At 38.0% G+C, this 14,783-nt stretch overlaps 3 pseudogenes across 3 annotated transcripts in view; all 3 read right to left on the bottom strand.

Annotated features, from left to right (window-relative positions):
- Positions 1–2,727, bottom strand: part of LOC307061520 (centrosomal protein of 78 kDa-like) — a 47,766-nt pseudogene extending 45,039 nt beyond the window's left edge. The window contains exons 1-2 of the transcript in view: positions 2,428–2,727; positions 1,188–1,237 (exon numbers count right to left, since the gene is read on the bottom strand). The product of the transcript in view is annotated as a centrosomal protein of 78 kDa-like (transcript). The remainder of the gene's footprint in view (positions 1–1,187; positions 1,238–2,427) is intronic.
- A 290-nt stretch (positions 2,728–3,017) lies between these two features.
- Positions 3,018–13,864, bottom strand: LOC307061519 (centrosomal protein of 78 kDa-like; annotated as a pseudogene). The gene is made up of 7 exons: positions 13,841–13,864; positions 13,443–13,515; positions 12,275–12,384; positions 9,872–10,046; positions 7,761–7,874; positions 5,723–5,786; positions 3,018–3,035 (listed from the first exon to the last, which is right to left on the bottom strand). The product of its transcript is annotated as a centrosomal protein of 78 kDa-like (transcript).
- The window catches only part of LOC307061518 (BCL-6 corepressor-like), an 18,548-nt pseudogene continuing 17,480 nt past the window's right edge, over positions 13,716–14,783 (bottom strand). The window contains exon 12 of the transcript in view: positions 13,716–14,210. The product of the transcript in view is annotated as a BCL-6 corepressor-like (transcript). The remainder of the gene's footprint in view (positions 14,211–14,783) is intronic.

The following is a 14,783-nucleotide window of genomic DNA, read 5'->3' as shown; positions in this document are numbered from 1 at the left end:
AACTTATTTTTGCTATGTTACTGTACAGACCTCTGTTGTACGTGCTTAGGATTAGTAATGGGAATTGCCCATATTATTTTATTAAGTTTCTTTCACAGAAGCCAAGTGAAGATCCAAGGTAAACATTTTTTCTCAGATCAACTTTATACTGCAAATGAAAAATTTATTCTTCACCATCAGACAAAAACAGTCTGGAAGAAAATGTAGTTTTTCAGAGGAAAATACATCAGTAAAGGGACTGATGAATAATCAGGAAGTCAACATATCTAAGTTGTGAATAATAGACATTTAAAAAAATAAATCACATACACATACACAACTAAAACTGACCCATCAAAAATTTCATCTTCTCACCACCCTTAAGCCAAAACTAGGGCAACAATTCTCCCAGCAAGCTTCACTGCCACTGCAATGTTGTTCAATAGGACATTTCCAAACATTTAAAACCTGACCTTGCCACAACCCCATAAAAGTCTACAGATCATAAAGAACTGTGCTGGGATTATATAACCACGCAGAAGACAAGTCACTAGGACATCATTTTGACAACAAGCAGCAAACCCTGCAGCATAGGAAAACCCTAACAGGAGAACGAGGTGCACACCCTTCTCTGGGAATGCAAGGCCAGGACTGACACCCAAGATGCTCTTCTCTCAACCTCAGCAGTGGTGCCTTTCACAGAGCAACTATGCAGTCTCCCAAGACCACTGGGAAGGAGAATCTGATACTGACAGTATTAGCTTGCCATGAAGCCATAAGTGAGGGAATGTGTGTGGCCTTGGTGAGAGAGCAGAGGTTTGGGAGATGTTGCTTTATATTGGCTTTCAGATCAGGAATTTGTACATATAGCCTGCAAACAACGTTTCTTGAAAACATGTGAACATTCTTGAGTATGACAGCTCCATGTGAGGGGTCAGAAATGGCAGTCAAGTTCGTTTCACTGTGTAACAGCTGATTTGTGGACTGGAAAACAGGCTTCCTTGTTTACAGACATAGCCACAAGGCTGCCAGTTGTGTGCCAAATCCACACAACTACACAGTTGCATTGAGAGAGCGACCAAACATGTTTTACATGGATTTATTTCAGAGAGGGAAATGCTTCTTGTAAGCCTCTGTTTAAAAAGCAAGAAGAATGACCATCCACCTTTCCCAATTCAAGCCCTATATATCAAAAATATGATAGCTACACACCAGCAACTGATTACATACATCACGAGCTTTGATGAATGGAAAGCCCCTAAAAAGATATCAACAAAACGAAGTTAGATCTTCATGTAAATACATCAGCAGTTAAACCCAGTTAATACAACTATTTAGTAGTATGAACAGTATCCATACAGAATTGTGTATAAAAATAAATAAGCTCAAAACAAGGACCTGCAGGGCTCTGCTATGGAGAAAACAGAACAGAATTCAGCCTACTGGCTTGGTAATAACTCTCTGGACTGCTGAGAGGCCCCTTCAGCTCCTATGCTCAGGATGGTTGAGATTTCAGTCTCACTTCTTTAAATGGTGATATTAATCGTTCTCTAATTTACCACCCTGTGTGACAAGGATGGACCTGCGATTAAGTGTCTCAGGAAGAAGATAGGAAACCACAGAGCTGTGAAACTCAAGTGCAAACACTGGGGATTCAACACTATAGTTTATGCAACTGCAATTCACATTACCATTTGCAAAAAAGTAGTCGGTTGTCCAGTGGGGATTATAAACATCCATTTAACATGAGCAACTGAACAGATATTTTACACAGTAGCTACTTCAAGTACTATTTAAAATCAATTCTCTTTGTTTTCTTAAGCAATTGTTAATCCCCAATTTCGTGATTACTACCAAGTAAGTCACCTGAAGATCATCTAGAGCCATCTATTTCACTTAGCAAGCCTAAAGCTATAATTCAACCATTTTATTTACTGTTCTGTGACAAAAATTACTATAAACAGCTATCCCCTGGATAAGAAATCAGGTAATGCTAGTTTGACTCACTAAATCTGATTTACTGAGTTAATAAGCCAGTTGATTTAGAATAGGTCTAATGCATATTTTTCAGCCATTCTGCATTAAACTATTTCCCATGCCTAAAATGTCTTTTTTCCCATTCGTACGTCTCCAAATTCCTACTTCTGTGCTGTAGGGCTTCGCTCAACTACACCTGCCTTTAATGAAACTTTTCTCACATGCACAATTGGTGGTAATTTTAGTCTCCTCAAGACTCCCACGGAGTTACCTCTGTTGTGACACTTGAGAAACAACTTGAAACTCCCAATTACTTTTAATTTTTCTTCCTTAGAGGGCTCATTAGGCAGAAGCCATGTGTGAGTTACCTTTTTTCCTCTACACAAAGCACCAGAGACCACCCACATAATAGAAGTTCCAAAATAAAGAACTCTAAATGACTGAAAAAGACAGGGAATGCAAACAGGTTACCTGCTGCTTTTTGCACTTTCTGCAGGACACAATGGCCGGAAACCAGACACTCCAGGTGGTAGCGGTTCAGGAGGGTAACATTCTTTACCCGCAGTGTTTCCTTCCATTACTTACAGGCTTCTTTGTGGCCAAGACTACGTTTGACAAAGCATGAAAAGAAGGAATCAAGATGCACCAAAGGTCTACAGAGCAACTGTCACACGTGCACACGTCGAAAGGAATCAAAAAGACACTTGACAATGATGCCAAGCCCATTAAAAAGAGGATCGTTTTGTACAAAGGTTTTACATAAGCCAGCATTTTTAAAAAATATAAGTTCTCTACAGTAACAAGTTATTTTAACTAAAACAAAAGTATTGAGATGTGCAGAAATGCAAAAATAAAGTTTAAAAAAAAATCCCAAAGTATGATACATTTTACGTATCATGCAGAAACACTCAAGTTTCCTGAATCGTAGAACACCTTTGGCATTTCTGAATCTCAAGGACACAGAAACACAGATACACCCATGACTTCTGCCAAACAGAATCTTCAGAAGTAGACCAAAAGTTAAATTGAAGATTAATTTTTCTATGTAAAAACAATACAAGTTATAAGGCTGCAAGTTGCTGGGGGGTAGGTGAGTCAATGTTACCCTCCTATAAGCCTGTCAACCTTCACTGCTCCTTTGATTTCATATAGAAAACACACAGAAAAACAAATGGAACCCACTGCATGAAAGAGTGAAATGTGGAGACTTACCCGATATTTCAGTAGTAAAGAGGCAAGTATCTTTATAGGAAACATTTGGTTGCAAAAACTAGACCTACGTGTTAATATTTTACTTAGAACAAGCCATATATTAAAATTCACATTTAAATATTTAATTTGAATTTACTGAAAACAAACATCATAGGTTAAAATGGTTATATTTATCCTTCAAAGCTACTATATTTTATGTTATTTTATTTATTTATTTTAATAGATCTTGATTGGAGTATAATTGCTTCACAATTCTGTGTTAGTTTCTGTTACACAACAAAGCGAATCAGCCATATGCATACACATGTCCCCATATCCCACCCTCTTGAGCCTCTCTCCCACCCTCCTTATCCCACCCCTCTAGGTCATCGCAAAGCACCAAGCTGATCTCCCTGTGCTATGCTGCTGCTTTCTACTATATTTTAGCAGCATTAGGATGCAGGGTAAAATGGAGTGTATGCGGTAATATAGGACAAATATTTCATAGAGTGTAGCTTATTGATAATCACCCCACGATCCTGTGTGATTTACATGCCTCTTAAAAATATATAGGAGCTCAGTTCATTTTGTGCTATTTTATTGTGTTTTTTAACTTAATTGCCATCAAAAAAAATGTTTGTATGCATATGGTTTGTATGTGTATACCCTTCCTTTACTTTCAGAAACTAATGCAAATACATTTGTATTAAAATTTTTTTAAATTACACTTTTCTTGTTAGGAGATTAAAAAATTTCTAATAAAAGTTCCCATCTTTTATTAGGCATACATAAGTACAATATAAATGTGACACAATTCACACCATTATTTCACCCCTATACTCACCTGGATCTAGGTATATACCCAGATACTGATTTGGCTTACCTCTATGTCTCCAAATAACTGAGGCAAATACAAAAAAAAGTCCAAGAAATAAAATTACTCTTAAAAGAGCTCAATGAGCTTGTATACTTCAGTTACATTTCCACTTTGTTTAATCATGCTAACTAAAAAAAAATGTTTAACTGTTCTCATTCCATGATGCCCTATTATTCTGTACTAATTTTACAGAATTCCTAATATGTTTTACATATACATGTTTTATTTATATATATTTCCATTTCTAATATCATAGCAAAAGTCAATGTAGCTATTTTAAGAATGCTTTACAGGGCTTCCCTGGTGGCGCAGTGGTTGCGAGTCCGCCTGCCGATGCAGGGGACGCGGGTTCGTGCCCCGGTCTGGGAAGATCCCACATGCCGCGGAGTGGCTGGGCCCGTGAGCCATGGCCGCTGAGCCTGCGTGTCCGGAGCCTGTGCTCCGCAACGGGAGAGGCCACAGCAGTGAGAAGCCCGCGTACCGCAAAAAAAAAAAAAAAAAAAAAAAAAAAGAATGCTTTACATATGATATAAATTTTTAATAATAATATCTAATTAGTGTGATATCACAAATCTTAACTTCTTTGAATGTACTATTTGATTATTAAAATATCACTCTCTTGAAATAACAATTGGCAGACGATCATAAGCTTTTTTTTGACTTCATAAACACTCTTAACAACTTATTTAATACACTATTGTCCAAGCAAGTTGATTAATAGAGAATCAAAAACATACAACTTTAAGTAGAAAAAAAAAAAGCTGTATTTATGAAGATGTTTACAATAGTTTATTTTAGGTTATTTCCAATTTTTCACCAATTTAAAAAATTGACCTACTCAATGAAACCTTGTGAATGCAATGTTAAAAAGTATTAACTATGAATCACAGAATTTAAATTTAGTATGAAAAGATAAGAATGGCAAATTATATTGAAGCTATGTGGAATTATGTTTATAGACAGCAGGAAGAGAAAATAAAAATGTAAATATTGCTTGATAGGACAATGGGATTAGAGGTGGTCTTTTAAATTTTTCATTTTTATGCTAATACAATACCTTTATAAAACCCAAAAATCTTCAAACAACACGTTTTTTAAAAATTGTGGTAAACTACACAAAACAGAAAATTTATAATTTTAACCATTTTAAAGTGGACCGTTCAGTGATATGAAGTCAACAAATTTTTAAAACTTTCAGAGGGCACCTGAATAAAAGATGTGTTGTCCACTGGTGATTTTAATGTATCTGGTATATAACTAAAGTCACCACAAAACTCTTTCTGGGAAATTGGCAGATCATAAACATAAAAAATTTATTTTGCTTTTTATTAAACCTTATTGTTTTGCTGTTTCAAAATTCAAGTTTACTCACAAGAAAGAGTCAGTTTCATATATTAGATTTGGTTTCACAAATGCTGCTCCTGCTATTCATTCTTATCACCAAAAAAAAAAAGACTATTTGTGACTAACGATAATATGTTACAGAAAATAAAAAGTTAAAAGGTTTTCAATCTGCATATCTGGGAACCTAAATTAAAGCATCACACAACATTTTCAAAAACAGAAAAGCCATTTGATTTGACTAAAATCTTAGTTTTAAGATGGCAGAAAGTACCTTGATAATTTTCTTTTAAGAAAGAAAGAAAACCAAGCCATTAAAGAGAAATTCTTCCGAGAGAACTGAAACATGTTATATACCTCTGACTTGGCACTCCTTCCATCTGGAGAACTTTTTTGGTAACTGTTTTCATCACAGAATGATCTAAAGTAAAATGAATTGAAATTAGAGTAATTATTTTCCAATGAGTGGCTATTTCCATTTAAAGCCAACTAATTATTGCTTTTCCCATAAATTTAAATATGAAATCTACATTATATAATTATACACTTATTTCCCCCTTTGTGTATTCTAATTTCTTCCTCAGAAACCTAAGATGCCATCTTGCAGACTGCCCACAGTGGCTACTATTTTGGCAGCAGCAAAGGTCAACTTTAAACATTTTGCATCTAAAGTGGCTTTGGATACCTTTGGATACAAAGTACAGTCTGAGCACCGTCCAGACGCTTAGATACCTAAAGAGCATCTAAGATATCAAACCAGGGCATCCAAGATAACAAGCCAAGTCCTGATATTCCCTCAAAAGCTGCTCCTCCCATCAGCCCCCTTCTTCTAAGTGATACTACCCAGTTGCACACATAATCATCAACGACTTGTCTCCTTGTTACTATTTCCTTCATACCTCACATCTATCTGCAGGTCTTGATAGCTACACCCTCAAAACACAACCTGAATTCAACCACTTTTCACTTGCTGCAAACTTCCAACCTAACCTAGGCCATAAACATCTCTTATTTGGAGCACTGTGATAGTCTCTTAAGTGGTCTCCCTGTTCTTCTTTTTTTTTTTTTTTTTTTTTGCGGTACACGGGCCTCTCACTGTTGTGGCCTCTCCCGTTGCGGAGCACAGGCTCCGGACGCGCAGGATCAGCGGCCATGGCTCACGGGCCCAGTCGTTCCGCGGCATGTGGGATCTTCCCGGACCGGGGCACAAACCCGCGTCCCCTGCATCGGCAGGCGGATTCTCAACCACTGCGCCACCAGGGAAGCCCCGTTCCTCTTCTTTATCCTCCCAAGTCCCTTCTCTATACCAGGTCACCTTATTCAGATACGATTTGGATCATGCCTTTTTCCAGTTCAAACCCCTCTACTCATTTAGAATAATCCACATCTTTACTCTGGCCTTCAAGACTTTACAAGAGCAGACCCCTGGCTAGCTCCTTGACCTCATGTCATACCACACTCTTCCTCACTCGGTACTCTGCCCAGATTGGCCTCCTTGCTTTTCCTTAAATACTCCACCCACCTACATGCCTACATACTCATTGCCTCCTTGTCCTGGAATGTGCTTACTCCACATCTTCCATGGCTTGCTCCTCTCTTCATTCAGGTCTCCATTCAAATGCCACTTCTCCAGTGAAGCTGTCCCCTAACAAACCTATCCAATGGAGTCCTACCGCTCTCCCTCACTCTCCTTACATTAAGATATTTTTGCACTTCCTACTCTCTAAAATTATATTACTTATCTGTTTACTCATTTCTATCTGATCTCCTTCACTAGAATGTAAGCTCCATGAGGGCAAGACTTTTGTCTGTCTGGTTCACTGCTTTATCCCTAGTCCCTAAACCCGTATCTGGCACACAGAAGATATTTAAAAAATTACTTGTGAATCTGACAAATGAATAAAGTACTCCTGGCAAGAATTCAGAGGTTGCACAGGAAAGAAATAATGCTCTTGGTGGAAGCAGACTTAGTATCTAGGTTCACCTCTATTCAGAGTAGAGATAAGAAAAATTTACAAGTATAATTCACTTTAATTAGTACATTATCTGCTAAAAACATAAGGGAAGTGCAACACTAGAAAAGTACAGTTGAAGCTTGAACAACATGGGTTTGAACCTCGCGGGTCCACTGACACACACATATTTTTCAATAAATATGTACTATTGTCCTACATGATCCAAGGTTGGTTGAATCCACAGATGTGGAACCACTATCAACTTATACCCAGATCTTCAACTGCGTAGGGGTCGACACCCCTAAGCCCACGTTGTTCAAGGGCCAACTGTATATGATGAGGAAAGTTAAACACGTTAAGTTTTAAAAAACTGTCAATACCTGAACAAATTCTTTCTGTTTTGCTGTGTGTTTATCAATTTAAAAAAAGTGACCACATACCAACAAGCAGATTTTTTCTTATATCCAGAATGAGCAGAGTTCTGTTGGTTTCAAGGGCCTTTAGTAAAGCCTTTGCTCCTTCACTGGTGAGGCCGCACTGCTGCAGGTCAAGTGCTTTCGATGAAAGACAAAAGGTCACTTGCTAACTCTACAGATTTAACATATAGACAACTCTCATTTTCTCACGTGTGGAAGAGTCCTGCACAAGACAAGTCATGGCAGGTTTGTAATTTTGGGTATGGAAAAAAACAGAAACATATACGCACACACATAATGCATAATCCAATTTAAAAACCTCTTCTTGGATGTGCAATGATAACCCTGGCTTTAGTACCAATAAATCATACAACATATTTTACAATTACAGAACTGAAGAATAACTGTATATAACCTATGAGCAAAAAGCATCACAAAATGAATCTCAGTTCATAATTAGCAAGGGCGGCAGGGGCATGTAAACCTCACAAGCAAAACCTGGTGGAGCTCAGAAATGCACTGCATTCTTTTGATCATGATCTTCAGCTCCAAATCACACTTGAAACTAGTTCAAAGGGGAAAACAAAATAGAAGAAAGGTAATAACTGTTAGCTTTAGAGGAAAAAAAGACAAGTCTAAGAGGATACAAATAATAAAAACTTTAAACAATGTGTGAATAGAGAATACATACTAAAAAGCTATCATGAAAGTATGATGGTCAAGAACCCTCGCAGTAAAAGGTCAGACAAAAACCAGAAAAACTGATCATGAATTCTAGTAGTTCTGGGGCTGAACAACCTACTCATTTAAACCAAAGGGATCATGACTAAAGCACAGGTATTAAAAAGTATTACATGAAAGGAAACTATCATGAGTCTTTTTTTTAAGTGTTGTGTGGACCATCACATTAAAATAACTGGAGTCTTTCAACACCCCCATGACACATAGAAATAGCAAGTCAGACATACGGATCTGACAGGATATGATACAACCCTTACAAACTCTCACTACAGAAGAATGGACACAGGGTATAATTAACCAAATAGCCAAATTAATACAAACAGCCAGTAAACCTCACCAGTAAATCAAATGAATACAAAATAAAACAAAATGTGGTTATTCTCCTATCAGATGAAGCCAAGATTCTGTAAGAAAAGCCTTTAAATAATGTCTATACACTTTGGATCCAACAACTCTCTTTCTAAGAATTTAACCAAAAGAAATAGTCAGAGATATAGGTAAGGATATATATCAGAGTACTATTTGTAACTGAAAAACTGGACAAAGCTTATATACAAGAATGCATAAGCTATGTGCACTGTGGCATATTCACATAATGGAATACTGAACAATCACAAAAAATGATGTAGGAGATGCAAATTTACTGACTTGCTAAAATGCTCATACTAAATTAATTGAAAAAAGTTATAAAATTTGGAGTAATCCCACTTGCATAGAAAATGGAGAGGTACTCATTTTTGTAGTTTTACATTTTTTTACAAGTGCTACAGGCCAGTGTTTGTGAGAGGCAGGCTTCACATCTACTGTTGGGGTGGACTACAAATTGGCATAGCCTTTCTGGGTGGTAATTTGGCCATGTGTATCAAATGTCTTAAAAATATGTCACACTTAGTCATTCCACTTGTAGTACCTTATTCTACAGAAGTAATCCCGATGGACACAGAGATGTATATACAACGTTGTTTCTGACAGGGAAAAGCAAACTGTCTAAATAGAATTGCAAAGAATTGATTAAACTATGGGACATCAATACGACGCAATACTACATGATACATCCTTAAGTGAAAAAAGCAGGAATATGAAATAGCAAGTATACTACAATTCTATTTTTGTAATCCCTAAGTGTACATATATATTTGTAGGAAAAAAAAGACTGAAAGTATATACACCAAAATGCACAGTGATTATATCTGGGTATTAAAATTATAGGTAATTGTTCTCTTGTTACTCTGTATTTTCTATAAAGGATATATGCAACTCTTAAGGAAAGTTTAAAAGCAAAATAAAAGCTATCAGTAAAATGAGGCTTTAAAAAATCCTATCACAATAGTATCATGCCAAAAGCTAAGCATATTTCATATTAAAAATTCAATATTTTCAATTTTAGAATTTACCTCTAAGCCATAAATCCTCACTAAGAGATTCTGCCAAAGCACTTGCACCCAGGTCACCAATGAGCGTGTTGCAGTTCAGAGTGATGCGTCTCAAACCAGCCATGCAGTCAAGAGCAGGTCTCCTGGAATGAAGACTCTCAGCCCAGGTTTCTTCATGCCTTCTGGTAGTCTGATACTTCAAAGATTTAATGGGATGAAATTAAGATGCTTGAATAAGGAAACAGGGTGTGCCTGAGTATGGCTTATTATGTCAGAGATTTACACACACACACATATCAAGCATATATGCCAGGAGCATCAACCTGAGAAATTCAACAGTCACTTCTGGTTTACGAGTCCAGTGACCCAGATTCTGCTCGGTCAGTGATTAGATTCTAGCCACTGGATTTCCTGTTTCTGAACACTTATGTAAAGTTGGACAACTCAATTACAGTCTATGAATTATTTTCCTTATCTTCTAAGTCAGGGAATTGGTTCTAAATTCTATCTTTGCTGAGGCCCTATATTTCATCATCCTGTCCTCCAATGGCCTCCAAACACCTGACTGGGCAAACCATAAGAAAACTTTTTAATATGCATCTTATTTATTAACAAATTATATACACAAACTTCCATACATATAATTTATGTACATGATAAACTACACAGATTTTTTTTAAATAATACAAAGGTAAAAATGTTCTAATATTTTCTTTTCCTAACTCCTAAGGCATTATTTTATTTTACTTATTTTTTATAAAGATTTATTTATTTATTTGTTTGTTTGTTTGGCTGTGCCAGGTCTTTAGTTGCAGCATGCCGGATCTTTTAGTTGTGGCATGTGGGCTCTTAGTTATGGCAGGCACGTGGGATCTAGTTCCTTGAGCAGGGATCGAACCCAAGCCCCCTACATTGGGAGCACATAGTGTTAACTGCTGGACCGCCAGGGAAGCCTCAAGCATTATTTAAAAAACTATATTTACAAAATGTATCTAACATGCTCCCTAGGGTGTGCACACAAGCTTTAGAGGCCTGGGCTATGCAGAGCCAGTTTGATGTGCCTTGGGAAAATAATGGTTTGACATTTAAGCAAAAGTACTGTCTTGAAGACATTCAATTCTTTATATTCATAAAGTAAATTTTGGTAACAGGGAACACTGACTGTAAATGAAAAAAGTCTTATTACATTCCTGAAAAAGTAAAAGACTCAAAGTGCCTTTGTTACTCTAAAAGGAAAATCATTAGTGTCATTTTTCTATTAACAATAACTTATTAAAGCTCCAAGCAGAAACAACAGCCATCACTTACACAGTGCTTAGTATGTGCCAGGCACTATTTATACAAATAAGTGCATTTAAACCTCATAATGAGGCATAGAGCTTAAGTGATTTGCCCATGGTCACTAGCTATTAAATGGGAGAAAGGGAATTTGAACCTAGGCCATTTGGCTTCCGCACCCAAGTTCCTGACTGTTTTCTACCTCAGGGGTCAATGGACTTGCCCTGTATAGGCTCAAAGAATTTTTCAATTTTTAAAATCGAAATTTAAACATTTCCAGATTTGTGGGCTCTACAGTTTCTGTTGCAACTACTCTGCCCCACTGGCGTAGGGTGAAAGGAGCCATAACTACCATGTAAACAATGGGTGCGACTATGTTCCAGAGAAACTTCCTTTACAAAGCCAGGCAACGGGCTGGATCTGGCCCACCAGCCAGAGTTTACCTATCCCTGATGTGCACCATCAAACTATTAAAAAGCCTTCATGTCAAATTATTAACTAACTTTAGGCCTAAATACAGTCATTATAACCACTGTAAAGTTGTTAAGGCATTATTTTAAAAACTGTATTTACAAATTGCTGATGTACTGACTTTTATTAGTTTAAAAACTACAACAGCTAATAAACACTTGATTCATTTAAGTCTTGAAGACTATAATGGCATAGTTTCTTCACAGTATTACAATAAATGTTTTCAGTAAAAAAACATACATAAAAGTATTATTAGGTATTATATATTAAATCTCTTATTTCTAAAATTAAGTGGACTATCTTTACTAAATGGTAGAATCCCAAACTGAAAACTGGTCATATTCTTTCAGCAAAATGAAAGCTGCGCTCACATGTATCAAGAGACAAAAATTAGGGCTTCCCTGGTGGCGCAGTGGTTGAGAGTCCACCTGCCAATGCAGGGGACATGGGTTCGTGCCCTGGTCCGGGAAGATCCCACATGCCGCGGAGCAGCTAGGCCCGTGAGCCATGGCCACTGAGCCTGCGCGTCCAGAGCCTGTGCTCCGCAACGGGAGAGGCCACAACAGTACCACACACACACACACACACAAAGACAAAAATTAACTGCCTTCTGTATCAATATATTAATGTGTTTCAATCACATATGTTTTCATGCAAGTTTAAACATAAAATCACCTTTAAGATCTAGGCCATGGGATCTGCTCCATGCCATGTCAGAATACACCCCGTGAAGTTTACTTAACTTGTCTTAAGTGTGATAGAATTCTTTATACCTTGACAAATAACTAAAAGGAAAAAAAAAAAAAACCCACACACACAATAAGATGAAGAGCCTATACATTTGTCAATCTTGACTTATTTGCTTTTCTTGAGTCAGTTGGAGGTTTATAGCCACATTCTCAAAATCATTAACTACAATCTTCCCAAACAGGTAATTGACGAACAGATGCACTCTAAAACTTGTCAGTAACAAAGTGCTATTCCAGTTTACAGCAACAGTTTAATTCTATTTAGATACTAAAACTGAATACACTGAATACTGCAAACTTTATTCCCAACCACTCAGCAAAGTACTACATACCTTTTCAGATATAGGAAAAAAAAGAAAAAAAAGAAAAAGCATACGATTCTTCCTATTTTCATTTCCAAAGATACATCCCAATCTTAATGATCCATCAGCGATTTAAACGTCAACTATAAACCCAGTATACTGCTGCTATGCAGTGTACTAGAGCAATAGAAGAGAGAGGACCTCAAACCCTCTGTTCCCTCAAATTCAAAGGCAGACTTCCTGACCCCTCCAGACCACTACTGGACACAGGGAAGGCACACTAATGTTTCAGGACCCCAACCAACAGTCACCTGCTTTGTGATTACTTCCATGACACACCCTCACCAACACCACTGAGTTTGCTGCTCCTACGGGACGTTACATGTATTTACTATTTTAACACATACCACAGTGCATCATAATAATGATTGCAGATAGATGTTCTAACAATTTAAGGAGAATGATGACTTTTTTGCTCTTTACATCTTGCTATTTCCCTTCCCATAATATTTCTTGAAGCAAAACCATAAAATATAGACAAACACAAAAAACAGAAAATATACAAAACGTGTGCTTTGCACCTTAACGCAAACTTAAGTAAAATTAGTTCTGACAGTATCCAGCATGACAAACTTCCATGGTACAAATGAGAATGGACCAAGGTTTGAGCAGGTACAGGAGACAATCCAGGCATGAACAACACCAAGGAAAGGTAGACAGGAAGTAACATGGTGTGTAGGAAATCAGGAGACCAGTCTGATGGGAAGAGACTTAAACAAGACTGAAACTCACTTTCTAAACCTCCATCTCCAACTGGACAATTTGCAGGACACAGGTGCACCAAAGTGGCCAATTTATTCAATCCCTTTAATATGGAGGAAGAGTTTAAAATTTTACTGGTTTAATTTGCCCCAAAAGCAACTCTCAACAGTTATGGCCTCTGTTGTCGGAGCTTTGTATGAAATTAAGTCAAAGTGTGGAGCTCCTTTTCCTTTTTTTTTTTCTCCTTAAAAAAGAAAAGAAACAATTGTTCCGAGTAAAAACAAACATATTCCAAAGCATGTGTACATTGAAAAGTAAAGAAACTTTATTAACAACTTCATAAAAACTGACTTAAAATTTTAAAAAGAAAAAAACATGTTTCAAAGTCCTTCCGACTGGAGTCGTGTCTCATAGTGTCCTTTCTTTACAGAAATAGTCGTATTATGACACATATGCACAAGGATTAACACCATGACACACTGTACACGGCGGGACCCGGCGAGCTCACCAGTCGTCGTCTGAGTCCAGGTCTCTGGGGAGGATCCATTCCACGGATGAGCCCAGCAGAGTCTGAAGCTCGTTCGTGAACTCCACCAGATCTAAGAGCTCCTTACTTTCCGGATTAAAGGACTCCAGGTCTTTGGGGCAAGAGAATAAGAGACTTGCTGATACTTGCCGGTAGAACTCGGCCTCCGCGATGGTGACAATTTCCACATTTCGGAAATTGCAGCGGAATATGCAGGAGGACATTTGCAGTTTCTTGAGCAGGTCTGAGAGCAACAGCCAGTTACGAGGCCCACACCAGAGAAAGAACAGTGGTTTGAGTTTCCGGCAAAATTAGAGGCACTCCCAACTATGAACTACCTGTCTCCTGGCGGTGAAAGGGCCTGCTACTTCCACTTTGATTACCCCACCCCCACCCCACTTCTCACTGTCCTTAGAGGATCTACTTCTTCTTTTTCTTTTTTAATTTTATTTATTTATTTATTTTTGGCTGCGTTGGGCCTGTTGCTGCGCACGGGCTTTCTCTAGTTGTGGCTCGTGGGCTCTAGAGCGCAGGCTCAGTAGCTGTGGCGCACAGGCTTAGTTGCTCCGTGGCATGTGGGATCTTCCCGGACCAGGGCTCGAACCTGTGTCCCCTGAACTGGCAGGCGGATTCTTAACCACTGTGCCACCAGGGAAGCCCAGAAGATCTACTTCTAGCGGGGGAACTCTGGACTCATGTGCATGTGTTAAGAGACCACCTAGGGCGGATCAGCCAACTTAGACAAAAGCAGGAGCAGCGCCCCTGAACGAGCCTCGTTGCAGGCCACCCCAGTGCTGCCTTGGCTCTGGCCACAACTCAGGTCACCCCTCTCCAAGTAAGTGCAC

This window comes from Hyperoodon ampullatus (genome assembly GCF_949752795.1).
Source record: "Hyperoodon ampullatus genome assembly, chromosome: 12".
NCBI classification, from domain to species: domain Eukaryota; kingdom Metazoa; phylum Chordata; class Mammalia; order Artiodactyla; family Ziphiidae; genus Hyperoodon; species Hyperoodon ampullatus.
The sequence above is the reverse complement of the archived record's forward strand: the minus strand, read 5'-3'. Positions and strand labels throughout refer to the sequence as shown.